This window comes from Canis lupus, chromosome 4, assembly GCF_048164855.1.
Source record: "Canis lupus baileyi chromosome 4, mCanLup2.hap1, whole genome shotgun sequence".
Classification (NCBI taxonomy): domain Eukaryota; kingdom Metazoa; phylum Chordata; class Mammalia; order Carnivora; family Canidae; genus Canis; species Canis lupus.
The window spans coordinates 13,728,276-13,752,704 of record NC_132841.1 but is presented as its reverse complement, the minus strand read 5'-3'; the positions used below and the strand labels follow the sequence as shown (position 1 = coordinate 13,752,704).

The 24,429-nt window shown below is 39.1% G+C and overlaps 1 protein-coding gene across 4 annotated transcripts in view; it reads left to right on the top strand.

The window, feature by feature from the left end:
* RHOBTB1 (Rho related BTB domain containing 1) overlaps positions 1–24,429 on the top strand; it is a 117,684-nt gene that overhangs the window by 54,917 nt on the left and 38,338 nt on the right. The gene's annotated exons all lie outside the window — the stretch shown is intronic.

The window sequence follows — 24,429 nt, the reverse complement described above, 5'->3', positions numbered from 1 at the left end:
ACCCCGGCCAGATGCTCAACTTGAGGTTTCTCTGGTTGGGGTTCCCCCATCCTCAACCAGGGCTGTGCTGCATACTCTCCACCGTACTGTGGATCCTCTCTAAACCGAAGGGAATATCGTGATCAGTAGTTTTCATCTTTGTATAAAGTCCTCTCACTATCAGCCAGATATAAATAGCCAATAGGCTGTGTTTGTGTGACCTCGGCAAGCTCTAGGCTTTTCTAAACATACATTCCGTCAGTTTGTTTACAAACACTCTTTAGAATTTTGGGATTACATTTCCTTTCCAATAACTCTGTAGATTCCTAAGAGTCGCTGGTTGCTAGAAAATAAACACAAGTTCTTTTCGGTGTAAATAAGGTCTGCCTACTGCTCTGCAGGTGGAGTAGGCAGCAAATTGTTATATTAGGTCGCCTCTGAGATTCCTGGATCCTATTTAGGCATACTAGTGGGAAAGGGGTTTAACCAGTTCCTCTTGGTGTGGAACACTGAAAAAAAATCATTGGGAAGCAATAAAATCATGGTCAACGTTCTTCTAAATGTGCCCATTGGTGGTTATTTTCCCAAATTCTGAAGGTAGTGTAAATTTAAGTACATAAGGCTGTATGTGATCACAGAGGTGAAAATAGAAGCACAGGTAATCTGATGCTGTTGGCCCAATAACACAACTTGTAAACTATACACATAGAATTTAATAGGAAAAACTAGAACCGTTTGACCTTTCGCTTAAGCCAATATTGCCCCCAAATGTTATTTTGGAGGGTTAGTGTGTCCACTTCTCTGACTTCTGCATGGTAAAATGCCTGGAAGTTTTTCCTTTTTCCCTTCCGTGGGTCTGGGCCAAGTGCTTTTTTTGTATCATCCCCAAATGTTCAGAAATATATTTTCACAAATGCTACAAAATGTTAACCTAGCTATTTCGGGATGTATTTGACCCAAAGAAATGCCACTTTAACACTGGTATTTAGCAAAAGTGAAGCAAACTCTTGCCCTTTGGGAGGTGGAGGGGGAAAAAAATGTGCGGTGAAAATTTTAGTGGCTCCCTACGTGTTCCTTCTTGGGCAGCAGTAGGACTTAACAGGTGTTTCTCTTTTTTATGTAGGTAAGTCCAGCTGTGAGCAGGGTGTTCTGTTCTTCACTTCCAGAAAGCCAGGTCAGTGTCTCTGTGCAAACCTATGACCGATTGATGACACCTTGTATCTAATTCTGAACATGGATTTCAGAACAGATTTCCCAGTCATTTGTCTTAAAACAATTTGTCTTTACCGTCTTTTCATGGACTCAGTTATGAACATCACAAGTTCAATGATTAATAAAATTATTTTCTTTACTCTGTGAGTAAAATGGTACTAAAATGGACCTTGAATCAGTTTGTACTTTATGACTTTTTGAGGGGTGTGGGGATCAAAGAGATGCCAGAATCACCAAGGATGCTGAGGATCTGGGTGCTTGATAATTAAGATTTTACTTCTATCCTAATCTTGGCACTCTAGAGCTGGAAGAAACTTGATTTAATAATAGCGCATATATTTTAGCATGAATCAAAGTTGGGAAAATGTGTTGCATTCATTACATTTATGTTCTCATTGTGCATCTGGAAAAGAAAAAAAAAAAAAAAACCCTGTGGAGTTTAACTACTCTCTTGATGCCCAAAAGACTTGTGAAGCGTTAGAAATTCAGAAAGGTTAGATAATATATTCAATTCCTACTTTTAGGAAATGGAAGAAATAGGATTTAAAAAAAAAAATTCTTACACTAAAACCTAGACTTTCTAGTTGAAAAATTCTTCTCTAGTAGGGAAATTGAGGCCAGGAAAGGTTAAGTGATTTGCATAAGATAACTTGGTAATTACAGCTCATATAATAACATGAAATGGCCCAACTGTTGCAAAGAATAAATACCCTTCTCTTAAATAAAGCAGTGTGATAATAAGCTTTCATGTGTACTTTCTGGCATAACACTGTCTAAGATTTAAGAAAGTTTTTATGAGGGGATCTCCCATCCTAAAATCTTACAAAAAGACTTAAAAGGCAAGATATTAAACATTCATGTATGAAAAATTAAAGGATAAATCAAGATCATACATGACAAAAGGCTGAATTGGAAGGTCAATGGTACGGTTTACAAGAAGTTCTGCATTTTCCACTCCATGGGATTACTTTGCAACTCCGTGTATGCACAGAAGAAATTTCAAGCACATATTTTGTCTGGATAGATGACAAATGAGTGAGAGTTTAGGAAAAGACAGAAGGTAGAATTTCAACCCAACAGGGAGAGATTATGCAGTCATCTAGAACTGCTAAATTACAGTATCTCAAAGCTCAAAGATGTTATTGCTTCAAAAAGCATTGTAACAAAATTGTGAGCTGTTTGAATCTGGACAGCATCTTTGAGAACATTACTACTTAGCATGATACTTTAAAGTACTCAATTCCTTTTGGAATTTTAATTTGTCTAAAATGTGCCATGTAGATAGATTTAGATGCATAATAGATAAATCCCAACCAAAGTCCTGAAAATGGCCAGTAAAGATTAAGCAGGACATTTTCAGTTTTTACCCACCTTGACGGCCTTCTCTTCCTATCTTGCCTACCTTTTGTAGAATAATTTCTAACGTTTTTCAATCCTTCTTAGGGGGTATTATATAAAGGAATAATATGAAAATGAAATGGGGAACAAATTAGTAAAGAAAACCTTAATATATCATCTTAAAAAAAAAAAAATGTACTGATATCCCCAACTCAAGCTAATAGCCCTAAAAGGTTACTTAGCTAAGAGATACTTTTAAGCATTTAAGGGGTTGTTATAAGCTGTCTTACTACAGGTTTGTCCTGTACAAGTTGTTACACAGTGTATCATTACAGAATAGAGCTTAAGAACACTGAGAAGATCCCATTGCAGGTTAAGACCTCATCGTCAACTGATATTTGGTTAGCTGTGCCAGTGCTATGTCATAAAAATATCAGTATAGCAACTCTAAACCTGTAATTATTGAAAAAGTAAAATTAGGGGCACCTGGCTGGCCCAGTCAGTAGAGCATATTGATCTTGGGGCCCTGAATTCGAGCCCCATGTTTGGCATAGAATTTACTAAAAAAAAAAAAATCTAAAAATAAATAAATAAAAAGTAAAATTATACTGTGAGTCATATGTTAACAAGACCTTATAATTAGCATGTTATCCCTAATAATAATTTAATTAGCAATCATCCGTTTGCTGTATTGAACTTCAGAAGGCTTTGGTTAATTAATGTGCTTGACCTATCTTGAAACATGGGTGGAAACACTTGAAATTTCATTGTTTTTCGCTCAGGAAGTTTGCCTATAGAAAACAGCAGAATTTTTAAGAATCTTTTCTATTGCTGTTCTTTTAGAAAACAGGCAGTTGAGTCTCATTATTTGCAGGCCTCACTCTGGCTTCATGTAATAGGGTTTAAAGAGTACAGGTAATCTGAATTTGGTTTTCGTGTTCATCTTCTTTACTCCACTCAGGCTCCCCACAAACCTCACAACACCAAAAGAAAACTGGAAGAAGGAAAGAAAATGAAGTCAGAAGAAGTGGCTTTTGTTGTGTTAGAGGTGGGCAGGGGAGGCCAAGAGGCAGTTACTTAATGGACGGGATGTGTATACACTGTTTAATTATATGTCAGCATCAGAAGTTTCTTTTTTTTTTTTTAGTTTATAAACAAAGTCATCACCACTCTTCCTGAAATCCTGTGTTCCCTGTGCACATGGCAGAAATTGGGAAATAGGCAAATAAAAAAACTGAAATGAACTGGGTATAGCAGCCACTGTTTCCAGATGTCCTAGGACACTTCTATCTCCAAATGTTCCCTCCAGCTGTCCCATCAAGCACATTATCATATCTCTGGTAAGGTTTTATCCACTAAGGGGTGAATTAGGAAGTTTTATAAAGAAAGAGATGCCAGCAGGTCCAGAAGAAACAATTACATTTCTCCACTCTGCACCTGTGTTTATTCATTGCATAGACACAGGTTAATGCCAAGTTCCCAGTGCTAATGAGGTTACCATCTCAGGCTCCATCCCTCTGTGAATAAGGTTCCTTTGAATTGTTACTCATCCATAGTCCAAGCCCCTAATGAGCGCTGGAAGAATAATAACCAGCGATTATTATGCTCCTACTAGATGCCAGGCATTTTACTGCATTTCAACTAATTATCATTATCCATTCCAATTCTATGGAAGCAAAAAATGGAACTCAGATATGTTAAGGTCAAAGAGGTAACAGGAGTTAGAAAGAGATTCGCACTCAGGTCAGCCCAAGAACTTGAATACATATTTGCTTTAAATGAACTCCTGGGGGGCAAGGGAGAGAAACACTTTAAACCATTTCATTCCAGGTTACTTTTGCAGATGGTGGAGTGCAGGAGTCAAATAATTATTCTTACTGAGGGTTTTTCGTTTTGTTTTTTGTTTGTTTATTTGTTTATTTTTAATATAACTTGAACCACGTAGCAGGCTTGTCTGGACAAATTTGTTAACTCTCCAGGTCATTTCTAATATATTTTGACTGAAGTCAAATCTTAAGCAGTTGAGTCATAGAGTGTGGAATCACGGATCCAGAAAGGTCCTCAGAGATACGTAAGACGACCTCATGTAAGTGAAAAAAACTGCCTCCCAGAGAAGTGATCTAGTTTACCCACTCTCCTAGTTAGTAACTGACACAGCTGGAAGTGAACCCAGGCTCCCAAGTCCCAGCGCAGGACTTGATTCTAATATAAAGCATTGCCTGAAAAGTGCCAAGTGTTCCAAACCCTCCCACGTAGCCAAAATTACAACTATCAAGTATGAAATCCATCAGAAACCTAAGATACATCCAGAAATGGGAGATAAGAGGATTCCAACAGTGTAAAGATACAGTGAGCACCGAGAAAAAGCTCACTTCTCTGCATTGACGTGGATGCAGAGCAGTCTTCCTGCTGACTTAAAGCAGCCCCACTCCCATCCCTTCCACCCTGTCTCCGTGAACCATCTGTCTTAATTAAGTATGGAGCTTTTCCATTTGTCTGTGGAGCTCTGGTTTCTCACTAACTCTGTGACAGGGAAATACTTCTTGGACCTCATTTTTTTCTAACCTATAAAGTAAGGATCATATCACGTCTTTTAGAGAATTGTTCAGACAGATGTTATGAAATCATACATGTACCGCATATAGTAGGTACTTAGTAAGGGATAGTTCTCCTCTTAGCCTTCCTAGTATTTCAAAGGAAAATGTTATCATTTTTTTCCCCTTAAATGAACTAGAGCTGTTTGAATTCTGATATTGTAAGGGGTTGTTAGAGTAACCTTTTTTTCCTGGGTAAAAAACATGCCCAGTGGTCTCTTGGGGTACCAGTGGCCCAGTCACAATGACATTTTTTTTCCTTGTGCTCTAGGGTTGCCACAATGTACTTGAATAATTTTAATTGCCTCAGTATCTGCCACCAAAGTAACACCAGGCTCCTCTTGGAGATTTGTGGCTCCCATTTCCTTCCAGACACTGTTGAAGTATCCGACATGCTCTCCAGGTAGACCCTTGCATCTCAGAGCAACTACTATATTTTCAGCCAAGTAACTAAGAAATACTTCCAGAGAATATTATTGCCAGTAGAACATTCTTGCTTTTAATTTCAAAATACGTGAGACTTGCCTACCGTCATTTCAATTAACTCAAGCATTAAGTACTGTCTGTGCTCTGGCCCTGTCTTTTCGTCGTGTGTTGCTGACGGATCTATCGATAGGAAAAACATAAGCACTACAATTTCCCCTTTCACCCTCAGCGCTTGATAACTACCCTGGCCTAAATTACATCTCTGGGAAGTGTTTCATCACACTCCTCTCCCCAGCTGCCACGCTGTGTCATGTGGCACTCGCTGCCCTGCTTCAGATTTTTGGAACCAAGTCTTTGGCAGCACATCCTATTCGTCACATACATGGAGGAAAGCCACTGTGGTGGTTTTTTCTTACTTGTACTTTCTCCCCCTTTTTAAAAAACTTATAATCCCAAGTGGCCCAGGATGGCCTTTATTTTCCTAGTGACATAGTCTTTCCCTCTGAGTGTTTGACGAGGGTAAATTGCAAGATGTATATCCTTTTCTTTGGGTTTAGGGCTGGCAGTTATGTGTTGTCTCCTATGCTGTGAAGTGGCCAAACTGGTACTAGCTGCTTCGAGATGACCAGTTGCTAGATTGCCCCTAGCCTGACTGCTAGTCTTAGATTGGTTATATAAATTTCAGTTCATATCGAGGAGTTTATTATTAAGGCAGTGCTTCTCAGACTTCGGTGTGCATACAGATCACTGGGGCATCTTGATAAAATGCAGATTCTGATTCAGGTGGGACCTGAGACAATGCGCTTCTCACAAGCTACCCATCAATGCCAAAACTGCTGGTCTGAGGACCATATTTTGAGTAGTGAAGGTCTAAAGTATAGGTGTTACTATAGCCTATGCTGGAACTCATGCCTTACAGACTGTTAGACTCCCACCTTATTTTGTTTGCTTGTTTCTTAAATCATAATAGACAGTCCTGGAATCTTAAACATGGAAGGGATGTACACGGCAGTGTGCTAGTAAATCAACCTGTTCTCTGGGGGGAAAAATGCATTTATGTGCATACATAAGTCGATTATAAATTTTACTGACATAAAGAATGTATGTAGCACACACTTTGCAAATAATAAAAAAATACACAATACTCTTTATTGTAAATTCCATAAAGCCAGTTGGGTTTTACCGAATGCTTGTTGGGTTTTGCTGAACTGTTTTATCCATAACCTATCTGCAGTACAATTGATGAAGGGATGTAATTCCCATATAAATGTTGGTTGATGTTTTGCCTTATGTTAATGAGCAAGATAAAAGTTTAACAACAAAGACATGTCGGAACTCTACTCATTTATCAAAGATAGACTCTTCTCTGCTGCACGAGATAATAGCTTCTGAATAGTGTAAAGATAGCTCCTTAAAGTTTCTATTGACAATATAACAGCTCCACATGTAATACACTTTTAAGATTAATCTGCATTGTTAACATTTTTTAATCATTTTCTTAAATCAAGACAAGCAACAAAGCAAGCCCTGAATTGTACTGCTTGCCAGTTTCTGTGGTGTAAAGACTCCCACCATGGCCAATTTCAAGCTATTGTTGTGACTGATTGTGAAGCTGGGGAGAGATGGCCCAGTAGCCCACTGCTGCATACTATTTCCACCATACAAATAAAATTGGGATCAATAACCTCAAAATGTAGGTAACAGTGAAATGCAATAAAATAATTAGAAAAAGATGAGATTGAGTATTCAGTAGTACCTTTGTCTTTAGTATAATTTATGTAATTGAAACTTTATATAATTTAGTTTTTAATACTGACCCTATTTTATTTATGTTTATTTATTTTTTATTGAGGTACAGTGACACAAAATGTTACATTAATTTTAGGTGTACAACAGAGTGACTTGACAGCTCCATACATTATGCTTTAACAGGCTTGCAAAAATCCTGAAAATTTAACAACTAGTTCTCATGAGCTAGTGGGGGCTGGCTCCAGCACAACGCTAGATATAGATCATCCAGTTGAGTGATTCTCAACCTTTGCATCGGAATACATCCAGGAAAACCATAATCTACAGTCAGTAGATTTTTGTTAGGGCCTAGGAATCTGAATTTAAAACATTTTTATTGACATGTGTCTTATTAAAGAAAAATACAAAAATCAGAAGTATATAACTTAAAAGAATTTTCACAAACTGAACAGACACACATAAGCAGCACCTGCGCACAGAAACAGAAAATCACCAGCACCCGGAAACTCTTTTAAAATCCTTATCCAGTCATTTCCCAACGCAGGTAACCACTATCTTGGCTTCTAATACGATGGACTCATTGTGCCTGCTTTTGAACGTTTACGTAAACAAAATCTCTTTAGTGTCTGGCTTCTTCTCCTCAATATTATGTTTGCGAGGTTTATTCATAATGTATGTAGCAGGAGTTCATCCATTTTGTTATAGTCTGCGTAGTATCCTGGAGCTCAATTTATTATTTATTTATCCGTCCTACTGCTGGGGGGTTGTTTCCAGCTGTTCGCTATTATGAATAGTGCTGTCAGGAATATTCTTGAGACACCTGGCTGGCTCAGTCGGAAGAGTGTGTGACTCTTGATCTCGAGATCATGGGTTTGAGCCCCACGTTGGGTGTGGAGATTACTAAAAAAATAATTAAACCTTTTTTTAAAAAAAGAATATTATTGTACAGGCAGCAGTACTTAAAGCAAAACTAAACAAATCCCCCCAATAATTTTAATAAGCATCTGATCTCTTGATTGCCTTCTCTACAACTCCCCCTCCTCTCTTATTTCTCATATAATATGACCAAGGCTATTGATTCTTTTGTGTGAATGTAATTTTAGGACCATAAGCCATGAAGCTGTGTGTTTCCATTCATTACAGTATGTTCTCCGGGCTCTTTTCAATTTACGTTCACCAACTCCCCCTTTCATCAAGACACCGGCTCTTGTGCACTCTAAATAGGGATGAGATTTGGCCTCACATCAATAGCACAGAGGAATAATAGATACAGTGGAGATGCAGCCAAGGCTAAATTTGGCAGCTGATCATTAAGGCTCCTGGAAAGAGGCTTCAAAGAAGGGGAATTGTTTCCTTTTGTGTATATCAAACAAAAATCAACAGTGAACCCTTTGAATATTTCAGATTCTAATATTTTTAAAAATCCATTTATTTGAAGTAGACCAGCAACTCTCATCTGAAAGAGAACTGAAATCTCCCAAAGTCTGATGACTTGATCTGGAAAGATTAGAGAAGGTTTTCCCTTTGGCTTGTTCCTATACCTGGGGATCAGCAGGTGTATTCTTGCTACATTGTTCTAGGCTGAGTGGCTGTATAGTTCTGTGTGTGTACATTTGGGTCTATTGAGATGTTAGTTCCTTTGATTTCAGTCAAGGGAGCTGAATGACCAGGAGCTGCAGGATGATATTGTTGATGAGTGAGATGGCTGCTCAGTATTTAAAGAAAGGTTCCAGGAGCAGCAGGCACTGAAAGGCACTTCACATAAAGCTCTCAAGGTATGCAGAGAGGAGGTATTAATTCCACATAATGAAGGAAGAATGTATTTGCACACAAATATTCTAGTCCCTGGTTTTCCTATCCCCCCCCCATCCTCACTTTTTTGTAAATTTTTTTGTTATAAAATTCTTTCGTTATTATAGAAAAGATGAAATATATAAGATAGGAAAAAAAGGAGAAAAATTTAAATCAATTTATAATCCTAATTGGCATTAATATTTTAATGTTTCTTTATCCCAAATGTTGCAGTATGTGTTTAGGTAAATAATTTTTAAGGAATGATGTTATTCTGTATATTATTTTGTGATCTTTTTTCATTTAAATGTTTATCATGAACATATGACAAAAAATGTACTTATAACACATTTTTTGTTGGCTGTATACTGTCCTATTTTGTGGACATTTAGTGTTGTGGGGTTTTTTTAACCACTGTGTGGCTGGATTTCGAAAATTGTTTCCAATATCTTGTTTCCACAAATAGTGATATAACATTCCTTTAATGGAATCTTTTTGTATACCCTAATTATTTATCTAGGAATAAAGTCTTATAATTGGATGAAAGTTATGGACATTTTAAAGTCTTTTGAGTGTCAGGTGCACCACAGAATAATGGTATTACTTTCCACTCCCACAAACAGTTTCTCATTCTGCTTTTTAAAAATGTACAATCTTTCATGTAATAACTCTTACCTAGAGTTGGAGGCTATAGGAACATGTCCTGAAATTATTAGCTGGAATCTATGCATTAATGTCAGCCAGAAACCTCCAATAAAATATGAGATTTTAAAGAGTATTTTTTTGTCCACCAACACTTTTGTATTTATGGTCTAATTTTACTAAGAAATCCTGGGAGGGGAGTAGGGGAGACAATTTTCTTCATTTGTCTGAATCAGAGCATAACCTAATCCTAACTGGCATATTATAGTCTCCTAAATGATTAAATGCAATTGCTTCATTGTCATCCTATGTGAAGGTTTCACAGCTAGTGGTCTCTCTGGTACTACAGAAGCTGACCCAGTGACATCTTTAGAGAATGCTTTCAATGAACAAGTGACTGACTACAGAACACTACAGAGACTTTTCTTCATTAGGATGGATTTTTAAGCATATCTAGTCTACAGACTTGATATTAGCTTTCTCAAATGAGCACTTACAACTTTGACATGTCTCTGAGGATTTAACCAGTATTTAATTATTAATTCTTGACAAAGCTTCCTGATCCAGCCCTTAGCTGAGGTTCACGCATGGGCCCTCCAAAATCAATGCATAGTATCTTCTGTTGTTTCAATTCTTGTAACCTTAGAAAAATATATTTAAGTATAACATAAAAGAGAATTGTATACAGATCACAAGTATACAGTTTGATGAGTTTGTGAAAACCGAACATACTTATATAACCAGCACTTAGATCAAGAAGTGGATATCAGAAGCATCCCATTTCTGCTTACCACCTCACTGCACCCTCTGTGTCTTTGAAATGCTCCAAATTTATGTCCTGGGTAAGTCATTCATTTACAGAATTTGATTTTTCACTGAACCCTTAACTTTATAAGAGCTAGCTGCAGTGATTTTGATCAAGCTATTTCCCTTGTAACTAAAAATATGTAGAATCTGCCTCTCCAAGTAAAGATTATAACATTAAATTTGTGCACTGAACATGCATCAATATTTATATGTTTGTGATTTGCAGGTATACAAATACACATACCGCATGCATAAAAACAGATTTTGAAATTCTTTTTTCTTTTAATGAATGTAAAGCTAAATTATACTATATTGACCCAAGCTTAAAGTATCTTAACTACAATTGATTATCATAGAATATTTCATATGATATGGTTCCAAAGAATTTCTTAAAATTGCTCATTTTTGTTACTATAAGTATTTCCTCTGAACACTCAAAATTTAAAAGCCAAGAATTTTTTTTATCTTCTATTTGAAATATAAAGGTGTCTTGGGTGTCTACCACTGTCTCTATATGGTTAAATTTCTTTGTCTGATATTCGGCTAGATTATCATTTAGATTCCTATGGGTTTTTTTTTTTTTTTTTTTTAGTTGAGACCTTGGGTCAGAAAAAAACAAGTTTAACAGCATCACAAGCTTTATAAATATATGATTTTAAAGAACAGTTCATACATCATAAAAAATCATTTATTATTATTGTCTTGTATCTGTAGTCTTACTAGAATTCACAATCAATGGTTATACTTATGTACTCATTAGTTTTTTAAAAGGCCAAAATATCTCTCCAATTAAAGAATATGCTTAAGAATATTATTCATCCATAAAAAGTAATGAAGCACGAATACATGCTGTAACATGAATGAACTTGAAAGCATTGTGCTCAATAGAAGACAGACGCAAAAGGCTGCATATTGTATGATTTCCCTTATAAAAAATATCCGGGGGTGCCTGGGTGGTTCATTGGTTTAAGAGTCTGCCTTCAGCGCAGGTCATGATCCTGGGGTGTGAAATCGAGCCCCATATCGGGCTCCCTGCTCCGCGGGGAGCCTGCTTTTCTCCCTCTCCCTCTGTCCCCCCCCCCCCCACACACACACACTCATGCCCTCTCTCTCTCTCTCTCTTTCTCTCTCAAAATGGATGAATAAAATCTTAAATAAAAAAAAAAAAGTCCAGAATAGGCAAATTCATAGAGACAGCGAATTAGTGGTTTCTAGAGCTGAAGGGAGAGAACAGGTCGGCTGCTAATGGGCACAATGTTTTCTTTCTGGGATGATGAAAGTGTTTCAGAATTAGACAAAAATCCTGGAATTGTATACTTTAAAAGGGTGTATTTTCTGACAATGACTTTTATCTCATTTTTTTAAAAGGTAATATATTTTCATCATTGAAAATTTGGAAACTAAAGAAAAGTGGAAAAATGACAAGTTATAGCCCTGTTACCAACAACAGTCACTGTTATCTGTTGAGTGTCCTTCCTTCCAGTTTACCTTTCATATATTGCTGTTGCAGGAAGAACAGCTTCCCTTTTGATAACGGAGACACAACTATTAAATCTTAAGTATTCACATATTAATATCCATCCATTCTGCCCCTCCCCTTGAAAGTAAAAAAGGGTGGGTCCACGGGAGATCCACTTAGATGATGGAAGGGAATAATGATGGAGATAGAAGTGAAAGAAGCAGAGAGCCATAGTCAGCCCTGTCAGGAGTTTTGCTGCAAGATGCCTGAAAGGTCATGGTAATCACATCCCTCTGTTAATCTTAAGTACCCACGTTTTTTCTTGGCTTTCTAAAAGTCACATTCATGTTTCTTTTAGCTGTGTCACTGTGCTTAGATGGTACTTAGAGTGAAAGAACAAGGAGGCCCAATTCTATTTGACTTGCATGTATTTGCTTATTTTATATAGTTTTCATCAGTGTTTTTTAGATTGCTATCCTGCACTTGCCCCATGATAGTGTAACATTAGCACTTCTCCATATGATTGCAAAACTCAACATAAACATGATTTTAAATAATTACAATCTTAATAGAGAAGACTTGTTGGACATTCTCTTGATGGGAGGTATAGTGATTAAAATACTTTACAAGCATTATCTAATTTAATCTTTACAGCAACGCATCCAGGGAGGCAATTATCCCCAGTTTACAGATAAGGAAATAGAAGTTTAGAGAGATTAAGTAATTGGCCCAAGATCAGTTAGCAAGGCCTTAATTATTATTCCCTCACTTGTCATAGATTTGGGTGGTTTTCATTTTTTTTCTTACTCTTAATAAAGATGTGATAAATATATTTGCTTTTAAAACATTTTCTGTTTATGAAGTCATTTCTTTAGGTGGATGTATCAGAAAATATTTTTAAAAATTTCCGAGTGGTTGAGGTTTTTTGTTGCTGTTGTTGTTAATAAAACCTTTCCTTTTAACTTTTTCATTTATTTTTTTGTGGTTAGGGAATTTAGTTGATACAACTTCTGCTTTGGGGGATTTTTGTCCTTCTGGTGGGTTAGTCAACCTCTGTAAGTGTGCCAAGAACACTTGAAAAGAAAGTGCACTCTCTTCTCAGGTTTTTTTTTTTTTTTTTTTCTAATGTGGGATCTGTTCATTTATCACTACTTTTTATGCTATTCAAGGCCTCCATGTGTTGTTTTCCATTTTTGCTTTCTTTTTTTTTTTTTAAAGATTATTTATTTATTCATGAGAGGCAGAGACATAGGCAGAGGGAGAAGCAGGCTCCATGCAGGGAACCCGACGTGGGACTCGATCCCGAGACTCCAGGATCACGCCCTGAGCCGAAAGCAGGCGTTAAACCACTGAGCCACCCAGGGATCCCCACCCGTTTTTGCTTTCTTAATCTGATGTTGATTCTGGTTTTTTATCTCATACATGTCAGTTATTTTCATTAGTTTCTCCTTATAGAGGTTTTCTTCATTTTTATTGTATGCCTTTGGTTTGTGAAGGTTCGTTATTACTGTAATGATTTTATGAATTGCCCTCTTTTTTACCTTCCAAATTATCATTTACAGATAATTTTTCTATGCCATTTTGAAACCAAAATCAAAATAACATTGAAGGCTAGTTTTATATTTTCAGTTGGCTTTGGTTTCCATAGTCCTTTTAAACTGAAATACCCTCTTTTTTTTTTTTTTTTTTTTAATTTTGAATTATCTCTGGGTGTTTTGTCAAGTATCTTTGAGCAGTTTAATTCCTTAAAGAAATCTGAGTTTTTGCTCCCTGAGTCTTTGATATCTAAAAATAGCTTTATGATCCTTTTACATAAATAACAATTTGACCAGATTCAGAAACTTGTTATTATGTCCTTTTTCTGTGAAGGCTATGTGTTTTTCTCTTGTCTTAAAGTAGTGTATTGGTGAAGTGTGTGGTCATCCATATTATTATTTCTTTATAAAAAAATGTTTTTTGGCCATTAGTCTTAGAGGATGTTTTGCTTAGGTGTTTGCAGGATTATTATACAGTTTCTCTGGCATCGATATTTAAACATTTTACTGAAAAATAGAGACATGTATAGTCATCTTCTTACTTTCTCCTTCTTCTCCGCGCCCCATCCTCCTTTTTGTATTGGGACAATTTGGTCTATTCAGCCGCACTTTACTCCCTGAGTTCCCCCCAGAAGCCATAGCATCCAGGGGATTGCTTATCTACTGTCAGCCTCCTCATCATCTTCCATGACATCATTTTCAGATGGTCCTTAGAGCCTTCCTTCTGTCCTTAGAGTTCCTCATGTTTTGCCTGTGCCTCGCTAATCCAATTTACTACATCTTCAAGGCTATTTACTGTTGCCAGTATGACTTTTACTTTGGCGATCTTGTTTCTCATGTATACGTGGCCTTTACTTATCTGGTCTTATTGCGTACTTAGAGCTTCATCTGCTGTAAGTTTACACAACTGCATTATCTTCTTTTGCAGGATCAACTGCATGGTTCAGATATTTTTTAAAAACTTTTTTCTTTTGCTATTTCTTATAGCACATCTACTTAACTAGAAGACCTTTCTTCTAAGTCTTTAGCTAAACGGCTTGTCCTTTTCTACATGTCAGGGTTTTTAATAGATCATATGTTAAATGGTCTCTGTTTACGTCATCCATCTAGAGACAGATTTCTGGTGGCCAAGGGCTGAATTATATCTGATGCTTGCATCTCCAGGGCTCTGTTGGAGACCAAATTGGGGCTCTGTAATGAACCCACCCAGTTCCAGAGTGGATAGGCCACGCTCTTCAGTAGTGTACAGGCCCAGGGAACTGTGGAGCTTTGACATAAGAACAATAGTGAGGGATATCACCGCCAAGATGTACCAGTGGTCATCCTTAGCGATTGTACTCCTGCCCCATCCCTCGCACATTCACAAGATCCATCACTTCTGTAGCAGCATTGAAATTGAAACCGTCTAGTTAAGCAGGCTAGCAGAAGAAAAACAAAATGAGTCTTTCCCCTGCTCAGTGCTGTCTACCTGGCTTGTCTTCAGTAAGGGGTCAATCCCTGGGATCACTCCTTTCTGAGGACAGCACACCAGGTGCCTTATGGCTTTCCAGGGGCTCCACAGCCTGCTTCTCCCATCTCGGTCCCAAGTCAAGCCAGCTCCCATTACTCCAGACCATGGACATCCTGCTTACCTCCCAGCCCAGCTCTTTTCCCTGTCAACATGGGCAGTCTGCTGGGCTTCAGTGACTTTCTCAATTGGCTCCATGGAAGTGAATGTGGCAGAAATCTTTCCAGTTCTAATATATGGTTACTCTTTATCCATATTCTGGTACTGTCATGGGGTCTGCTAATTCGTGGAGAATAAGGTTAATTTCAGCAAGACCATGTAGCAGGGAATCCAAGGCATGTAATCTTCCAATGCTGTCCTTCCTTCAAGTCCAACTAATTGGCTCTTGTGATGTCTTCTAGCAGAGATTTAATTTCCTCGTTCCAGATTCACTTTCATTTCGATGATAAATCCTTCTCCATAGGGAGTGGGTACATGTGCCTCCATTTTTCCCTTCTTTCCCAGCCAATTAGTGACCTCACCAAAAGAGTTAGAAATCCCTTGAATGAGGATGTTAAAGTCCAAAAGTTGGTGGGAATTTTATGAGACTCTTATAATGTAAATATTATAAAGATTCATAAATTGGCTCTAGGCACTAGTGCACAATAAATGATCATATTCCCTTTTTTTTTCCTGAATCAATTTCAGTTGTAAGCTCTTGCCTGCCTATATTGGGACTCCCTTCTGCCCCCTGCCTTATCATTTGGTGGAGGGGCCTGGACCTTGGTCCCTGGTGGTTCCCATGGTTACTGATGCTCTTCCTGATGGGGAGCCACGGCTGGTGTGATGCCATCTGTCAAATACCGCTCTCATGATGGGCCACACAGATGTCCCTCAAGGTGTTCCTCTCACTGACTGCGGGCTTAGCCACATGCTGCTGCTCTCGAGGCCACAGGCTTAGTGATCAGTCACCAGAGATAGCTGAGTGCAAGTTCACTGCCAGATCCAGGTGGAAGGTTTCCTGAGGAAGGTGGAATGGCTGTACTTTTATATCCTGTTGAATAAATATTAATTGAAAACCACATATGGCCAAGGCATTGAAAAGACTTGAGGGTTTAAAGGTGAATTAACAGTCTCTGTTGTCAAAAATGTATAATCTTAGTGAGGTAGAAGAAAATAGATGCATTTAAGCATAATTGTCAATACTACAAATCAAAATTTGGTAAATACCCTAGGAGGTGGTATAAAGGAATAATGTTTTAAGTGCATAACTTGTGTCTGTCTACTTTGTTCCATCTCTGCTGATTCCTGGTCCAAGCATCCTCCCCTCCCCAACACCCCCCACACCCCCGCCGAGAACCTGGGAGCATCCTAACTGGTCTTTCTGCTGCTGCTCCCCACACAGCAGTCTCAGTGGTATCAGTGATGCTTCTAAAAAGCAAATCAGAACTTGTTACTCCTCTGCCTGCAATGTCACAGTGGCTTCTCATTCCATTTAGAATAAAACCCTAGTTCCCTGCTTGGCCTATAAGACTGTGTGTGATGTGGCTCCTGCCTCCTTTCTAACCTTCCTGTCTCCAGCTCCTCTGGCCCCAGCTTTTTCAGGCCCGCTTCTTTCCCAGCACATGACTGGGCCCTGTTCCTTCTTCAGATATCAAGAAACTGGGGCGTCCTCAAAGAGGTCTCCCTTCCTTGTCTTTCCTGCAGACCTGCCACCCATTATTTTCTCTCATAACCCTTTTGCTTTTCTTCAAGGAACTTCAATCAAGTTTATGACTACATCTACCTGTTTCTCCCCACCTGACTGCAAGGTCCTAGTGAGCAAGAACCACACCTGGCTTGCTTACCACTGAACACCAGTACAGTAGGCCTGGCACTAGGTGTTGAGACTATTATTTCTTTAATTAAGACTGTCTGAGTCCTAAAGATGCAGAACAATTTCAGTGGAAGATCAGGGGGCATGAGAAAGGACATCTGAGCAGAGTGATGAGTCAAGCCACCAAAGGAGACATAACCTGGCAATTTGTAGATAAAAGTCAACCAGTATGTCTAGAATGTAGCACATAGTTTTCTTATGGTGGTTCTTAAAACTATCTTGAATTTTTATGCATCTTTTAAGCTAAGATTTTTTTATCTGTTCTTTGTTTTTCAACTGGGGCAGCATTTATTAAGAGCAATGGATATGTAGCAAGTTTATTTCTAATCCTGGCTCACCTCCCCCACTGACATTGAGTTTTTTTAAAAAATTGAAAAGTGTGATCTTGCATAGGTCTCCATTATCACAGGGCTCTGGTGAGAATAATGAGTGGATGTTTTAAAAAGTACCTCTGTATGATCTGTATTCCTGGGCTTATATTCACTGTCCTTTCTGTCACTCAGACACTTTTACTCTCTGTTTTAATCAAAACTCTCAGGTGAAAAAAATATTGTTGATTGAACAATGAAAGGCAATTTTATCCTGGAGATACATTTCTGTAAACTTCTGATTTAGGGAAGTGCAGCCCAACCCTGATGGTCTCTTCCCAGATCTGGACCCACTCTCCATTCCAGCTGAGATGTTTATATTATGCACAGAGCAGCTCCTGCCTGCCTAGGACTGGTGATTAAGAGCTCAGGATAATGAAATCTGCACAGTCGAAACTTGGCTGTTGGCTATGGTTATTATGCAACTCTTAATATTTCTCTCTTGTTTCTGTCATTATAAAATTCCCAGTTTTTCTTTCTGAGCTCACTCTTCAAATACACTAAAATTTGTTCCACTAGTATTTTTTAACGACCAGGTTAAATTATTTCTTAAAGTTCAGATTACATGCTTTTCTAAAGGACCAGAAAATTTAGCGGCAGTGCAATGCATTATTCAAACCATCTATGAACAATTGAATGGAACTGAAAGTACAAAGGCCTCTCTTTGGGCCTTAGAGTTTTGTCTTTAAGCAGACTGCTCACATGCTTTGATTCAAATAGCAAACATAACAAGAAACACAATGCAGGGGATGGTTAGAGATGGCATATTCCAGTGGTGGGGTGATTTGAATTAGAAGATGCCTAGTAAGATGTCGTAAACAAGTGATAAGCCTTCCCTGCCCACCCTTCCTGATATCTGAATTTCCCATAGTAGAAGAGACTTACACACTCACTTGGACTCAAAGAATGTCTCTGTACTAAAGTGCACCTATCCAGGGGAAACAAGAATATCATGCACTTCCTCAGCCACAGTGCCTCACAATTACTGAATTATGGAGACAAGACTCTGATGGTCATCTAGCCATAGTGTGATGGAGCCATAGTGGCTGTGCCTGACACTTCCTAAGAGCCTGTATCTTCAAAGAGGAACAGGACATCAGGAAGGCCATCATCTCAAGGACTGAAGGTGGGAACAGAGTACCACCCTGGGAAGAGAAATGATTTGAACAGGAGACCAGGGCAGCTAGGCTCACATTTGGCTATGTCACTATTTGGCTTATGACTGTCCCTAGAAGAGAGTCACAAATAAATTGGGGACCTGTGGACCTGAGTGAATAGTCAAAAAAAGCTTTACAGAAGCAGGGCATGGTATGCTCTTATATTCCAAGCACTTTGGCACATAGTAGTACCTCAGAAATACGTGATGATTCATTAAGGGCATGAGATGGCCACTTTGAAGGTATAGCCACAGGAAAAAAATTTCACAAACCACCATTCTATAGTTTGCTAATATAGAAAAAAATTGAGTCTATATGGATATTTCTGATTGTGATTGATCCTACTAGAACCATTTATGAAACAGAGGAGGAAGTAAGTAAATAGTCTTTGTGGAGGCAGGGCAAATAGGAAGACTTTTTTGGAGGAGGTAAGATCTGAATAAGGTTTTAAGCAATGAACAGAATTTGCCAGGCAAAGAATGGTAGAGACTTGGCTGGGGAATAGTCTGTGTAAAGGCACTGAGGTAGCAAACAACATTTAGAATTTAGGAGGCCATTTTGTGTGGCAAGAGCATGCTGTTGCTGTTGTAAAAAGTTACCGAAAATTTGGGGTGCCTGAATGGCTCAGTCTTAAGCACCTGACTCTTCATTTCGGCTCAGGTCACAATCTCAGGGTTATGAGATCAAGCCCCACTTCCAGCCTGAGTTGGGCTCTGCTCTCAGCGAGCAGTCTGCTTGGGATTCTTTTCCTCTTCCTTCCCTTCCCTCCTCCCCCTGATTGTGCCCATGCACGCGCGCTCTCTCTCTCTCTCTTTCTCTCTGTAAAATAAATAAATAAAACCTTTTTTAAAAATTACCAAAAATTTTGTAGCTTAAAGCAAATAATCTTATAGTTCTGTTGGTTAAAAGTCTAAAATGAGCTTCATTGGACTAAAATGAAGATATTGGTAGGCTGCATTCCTTCTGGAGGCTCTAGGAGAAAATATGTCTTCTTTCCTTTTCCAATGCCTAGAGGTCACTTGCATTCCTTGGTTCATGGCCCTTGCCTTCACCTTCAAAAGCCAGCAGTGTAGCATCTTCATATATTTCTCACACTCTGATCTTTACCTCTTTCTTCCACTCAGGTGAAAGAACCTGAGTGATTGCATTGGACCTACCCACACAATCCAGAATGACCTCCTTATACAAAAGTCAGCCAATTAGCAGCTCAATTTCATCTGCTACTCTATTTCCTCCATGCCATGTAACAGAACATATTTGCAGATCCCAAAGACTAAGACATGAACATCTTTGAGGGACGTTATTTTGCCTACCACACACACAATAAAGGTGTGGAAGATGATGGTGAGGAGAAAGTTGGCATGATCCATCAACCCTAGGTAGGAAAGATCATCCACCCAAAAGGGACCTATAATCTGATATTTTTTAAAAAATAGGAGGAGTCAAGGTTCTGGTGATTTTTCCCAAGGTATAATGGATGTGTTTCCGTTAGTTGCTGATGCATAACAAATCACCCCAAAACTTGGTGGTTTAAAACAATAATCATAAATTTGGAGATTGGCTAGGGGATTCCTCACCCGGGCTCACTCAAAAAGCTTCATTCAGCTGGAGAGTTGTCTGGGCTAGAGGGTTCAAGTAGCCCACTATATGGCATGCGGTGAAGCCATAGGCAAGGCGACCTCAATTATTCTCACTGTGAATTCCATTCCTCTGCTAGGCTAGGCCAGCTTCCTTACATGACAGCCTCAGGATAGCATTCCAATAGCGTGAGGGTGGAGCTGCAGGGCTTCTGGAAGCCCCGACTCTGGAACTCACACAACATCACCACCACATTCTTTGGGATTGGGCCACACAGTCACAAGGCTAGCTCAAATTCAAGATGAAGGGAAATAGATTCCATCTCCTGATGAGAGTTGCTGTCGTGACCACATTTCTCCTAGCACAGGCTGTGAAGATACAGGAGTTTTTACTTTGAGAGAAGGATTTTGAAACACACGATTTCCAAGGTAAAATGTTTCTGGCTGACAGTATCCAGCACGTGACCAAAAGTATGCAGGGCTCAAGTAGTGTGTGGGGAAGGTCATTGGTGCCAAAGAGGTGGAGGGTCTGTGAGGCTAGAGTGTCAGATGCATCCATCACCCTGTGGACGCAGCAGGAAGGCCGACTTGGTGGTGACAGGGAGCAGGGACCTGAAGTCCAGAAGATGACAGTAATCGTGACGTGGGCATGTGGGGTGATTGGACAGCCACAGTCTCTAAGCAGCTGGTGGATGGTGGCCCCAGCCCCCAGGGGGCAGCCACCCTATGCCACCTCACCAAGTCCTCACTTCCCACCCACACCCCCACATTGTCCTGTTCAGTTTGCCAGTCTTAAATAAATGTCCCACTTCTGACGTCCAGAATGTGCTGGTACATTCTTCAGCACTTACTGGTCAGCATCCATGTCCTGAGGATTCAGTGAAAGTATGAAATGATGTTCATGTCAGTTTTGACTAAGATTACAAAGTTGCCATAGTAACAGGTTACCAATGTCAGTCCTTTCTGACTTCTTCTTTTATTATTTTCTTTGTCTCCTCAGATAGATACCTAAAGACAAATGCGTATCCACCATAGTGGTGAAATTTAGTAACAGTGTTAAATGAATAATATTTATTGCTCTCATTCTAGGTAAATAAAAATCAGAAACCAGATAATCATTAAGCAGATGGTCCTCAGAGCTCATTCAACCATAAGAGTGCTAGATATGAATAAATTAGAGCCCATAACAAGTAAAGAAGGACAAAATTGCATACTTTTATAATTATCGTAATTTCATGTTTGTTTATGTGTAGCAGATAATCAGTTCACAATACACGTGTAGATGTATTTTTAGATTACCACAGAATAAAATCTCTACCCCAAAGTCGAGATTTTTCAGCTTTTGGAAATCCAGAAAACCCTTCCTGGAACTTCCATGTCTAAAGTGGATGAACTGGGCTACGAGTGTTGAATTCAGCCCTGCCTTTTATTTCCCTTACTTGTCGTCCCTTTTCTGCAAGGCTCAGCACCTTTGGCAGCCACTTCGGTTTTGAGCCGATTGCTAAAAATTAGAGGATCCACGGATGTTATTCTCACCTTTGACACACAAATTCTTTTTAGGACTACTCATGAGATGTGTCTATAAATAAGTAATGATATTTTTGTAATCATAGTCTTCATATCAAACCGAAGGCTTTTATCCCCTTCAAAGTAGTCTTCTGTGAAAGCTACACAGCTATGCCACCATTACTGCCATGATTTAAATTATTTGGGGGATTCCTTTTGGGAGGCTGCTTTCCAAAGTAGGTTGCAAGCCAACAAGAAAACCAACCATACATTTTTTGTGTGTCTATTTCCAAACATGCCCCCAAGTTTTAAGGACTGGCTCCCTATGATTTTTATCTACCTAAAAAGATAAAATTCGCTTCCAAAAGAGAAGGGTTTTCAGGGGATCCCTGGGTGGCTCAGCCGTTTAGAGCCTGCCTTCGGGCCAGGGCATGATCTTGGAGTCCCGGGATCGAGTCCCACATCAGGCTCCCTGTATGGAGCCTGCTTCTCCCTCTGCCTGTGTCTCTGCCTCTCTCTCTCTCTGTGTCTCTTGTGAATAAACAAATAAAATCTTAAAAAAATAAAAAAAAAGAGAGAAGGGTTTTCCACCACTTAGGACAATCAAAATATTCCACCTCCAGAGTTGTGGGGCTGTAAACAGATCCTGTTTTTCTGACACAGGGTACCCCATAGTAGTATCACCAAAAACATATCAAGTTTCTTATCAATAACAAGTGTTACCATGTTTATTCTAGAACCGAGAAATACCCTAGAAAATTATTTTTAACCTACCTTCCCAACTGCGTTGTCATTTAGCTAACAAGGTCCAACTCCCACCTAGAACTTTTTCTGCCTTCTTTGCATAACATCAGCTATGCTCCATCTTGTACTAAACATTCTTTGTTTTTCAGTGAATTACTCTTTAATTGCTCTACTAAAAATGTATCCTTTCTTAATAGATGTCTGTTTATTAGGTTTATGATTTTGCATCTAATTCTGGTCTTTCACCTGAACTCATTCTTGTTGTCAATTCAAAGTGTTTGCCTTCACCCTCATGATTAGCATCTTTGGGGTCATCCTTATGTCAGGTACATCAGTTCACCTAGCCCTCACTACTTGAGGAGACTGGTACTAGAATTCCTATTTAACAGATGAGGAAGCTGAGGCTAAATATGCAAATATCTTGCCCAATGGCAAAGGGCTGGAAAACGGGGAGACCAGGATTCAAACCCACATCCCCTGTAAGGCAGGGATTTCTCAACCTCAGCGCTATGACATTTGGGGCCAGATTATTCTTTGTCATGGAGGCTGTCCCTTGTATTGTAGTGTGTTTCAAAGCATCTCTGGCCTTTACCCACTAGAAGCCAGTAGCACTCCTTCAACCCCATTGTGACAACCAGACTTTGCTAAATGTTCTCTGGCAGATATTTAAGGACCACTGATCTAATGCCAAAGTCAGGCTTAATTCCACATTATATGATGAAATCAGGAACTAGTAAACCACAGGCCAGATTTTGAAGAGATCAATTTGAGGAGTCATCTCACTTCACCTGGATGATCATCAGAATTGAAGGTTTTTTTCTTAAGCCTCTTTCTCCACCCAGCACCTTCAGAGTCTGCATTTGCTAGGTGGGGAAGAGGTATCTATTTTAAGCCTCTCTGCAGCATTCGAACCACAGACCAGATCCTAACCTCACCACACATCTGTTCTTTGAATCATTTCACTCAATTCTTGCCAAATAGTCTCTAGCCTCAGGTTTAACACCTCCTGTGATGGTGTTACAGGAGACAATCTCGTGTTCAGGTGGTCCTAACTGGGAAAAAGCACTCATTCTATTTAATAATCTTTCTGTCTCTCCCTCTATACTCTTTAATCTCATATTATCCAAATTATCAGTTTTCTCAAATCAGGTGATTTAAACACTTTCTGAATCCCAGTTATGTATTAAGCCCTACTCTGGACAGTTTCTTGACCATTATGGCCATTAAAATCACTATCAACTTGTTAAAAGTGACCATCCAGGGGTGCCTGGGTAGCTCAGTCAGTTAAGCTTCTGACTCTTGATGTCAGCTCAGGTCATGATCTCAGGGTCCTGAGATCAAGTCCCCCATTGGGCTCCACACTCAGCAGAGAGTCTGCTTCTCTCCCTCTGCCCCTCCCCTGCTCACACACAAGCTCTTTGTCTCTCTCTAAAATAATAAATAAATCTTTTAGAAAACTGACCATCTAACCCGTTTTCTTCGTTTAACAATAGACTTCCTTGAAATAGCAATTATAATTCATTAAAATCTTAAAAGTCTTACATGGTTGGTCACCCCTCCAGCTGCTGCGGGGAAGCACTCTGCTTTGCATTTCTGGAGGTCACTGCCCTTGGGTGGGGTCAGGGAAGCGGGGGCAGACAGTACTGACAGCAGCTTTCTCTCTTCCTTTTGACCCTTCATTCAAACCCTCTTAAACCTTTTTTGATGGTTTCAGGAGGATTCCGAACTAGCTTCCCATCCCAGTAAAATCATTCTTTGCCATATGCTCCAGAATTCTTGATGAAAACACAGAGAGAAAGGGAATTCAAAAATATATTGCTTTATGGTGCCCCACTTTAGGATACTGTTTTTATGAATTTGTTTAATAAAAATAGATGAAGAAATATAAATTAATTTTATGAATGTATCAAAATTCAGTTTTACAGTTTACTCTTCTTTAAAGCCAAGTAATCCTTTCTGCTTGCACCTTGGATCCTCCTCTAAGTCACCATGATAGCGTAGAACCTACAGTAAACTGCTTTTCAATGGGCGATACTGAGTCAGTGGAAGACTGTGATGGTGTGGGTGCTAATATTGTCAGGGACGCTAATATTGCTTACGCCCCAATGTCTTAGTTAAACCTGCAGGTGACCGGTCTCTTTAGTGGGTCAACACGAGTAGCTAGTGAGCTCTAAATGTGTGCC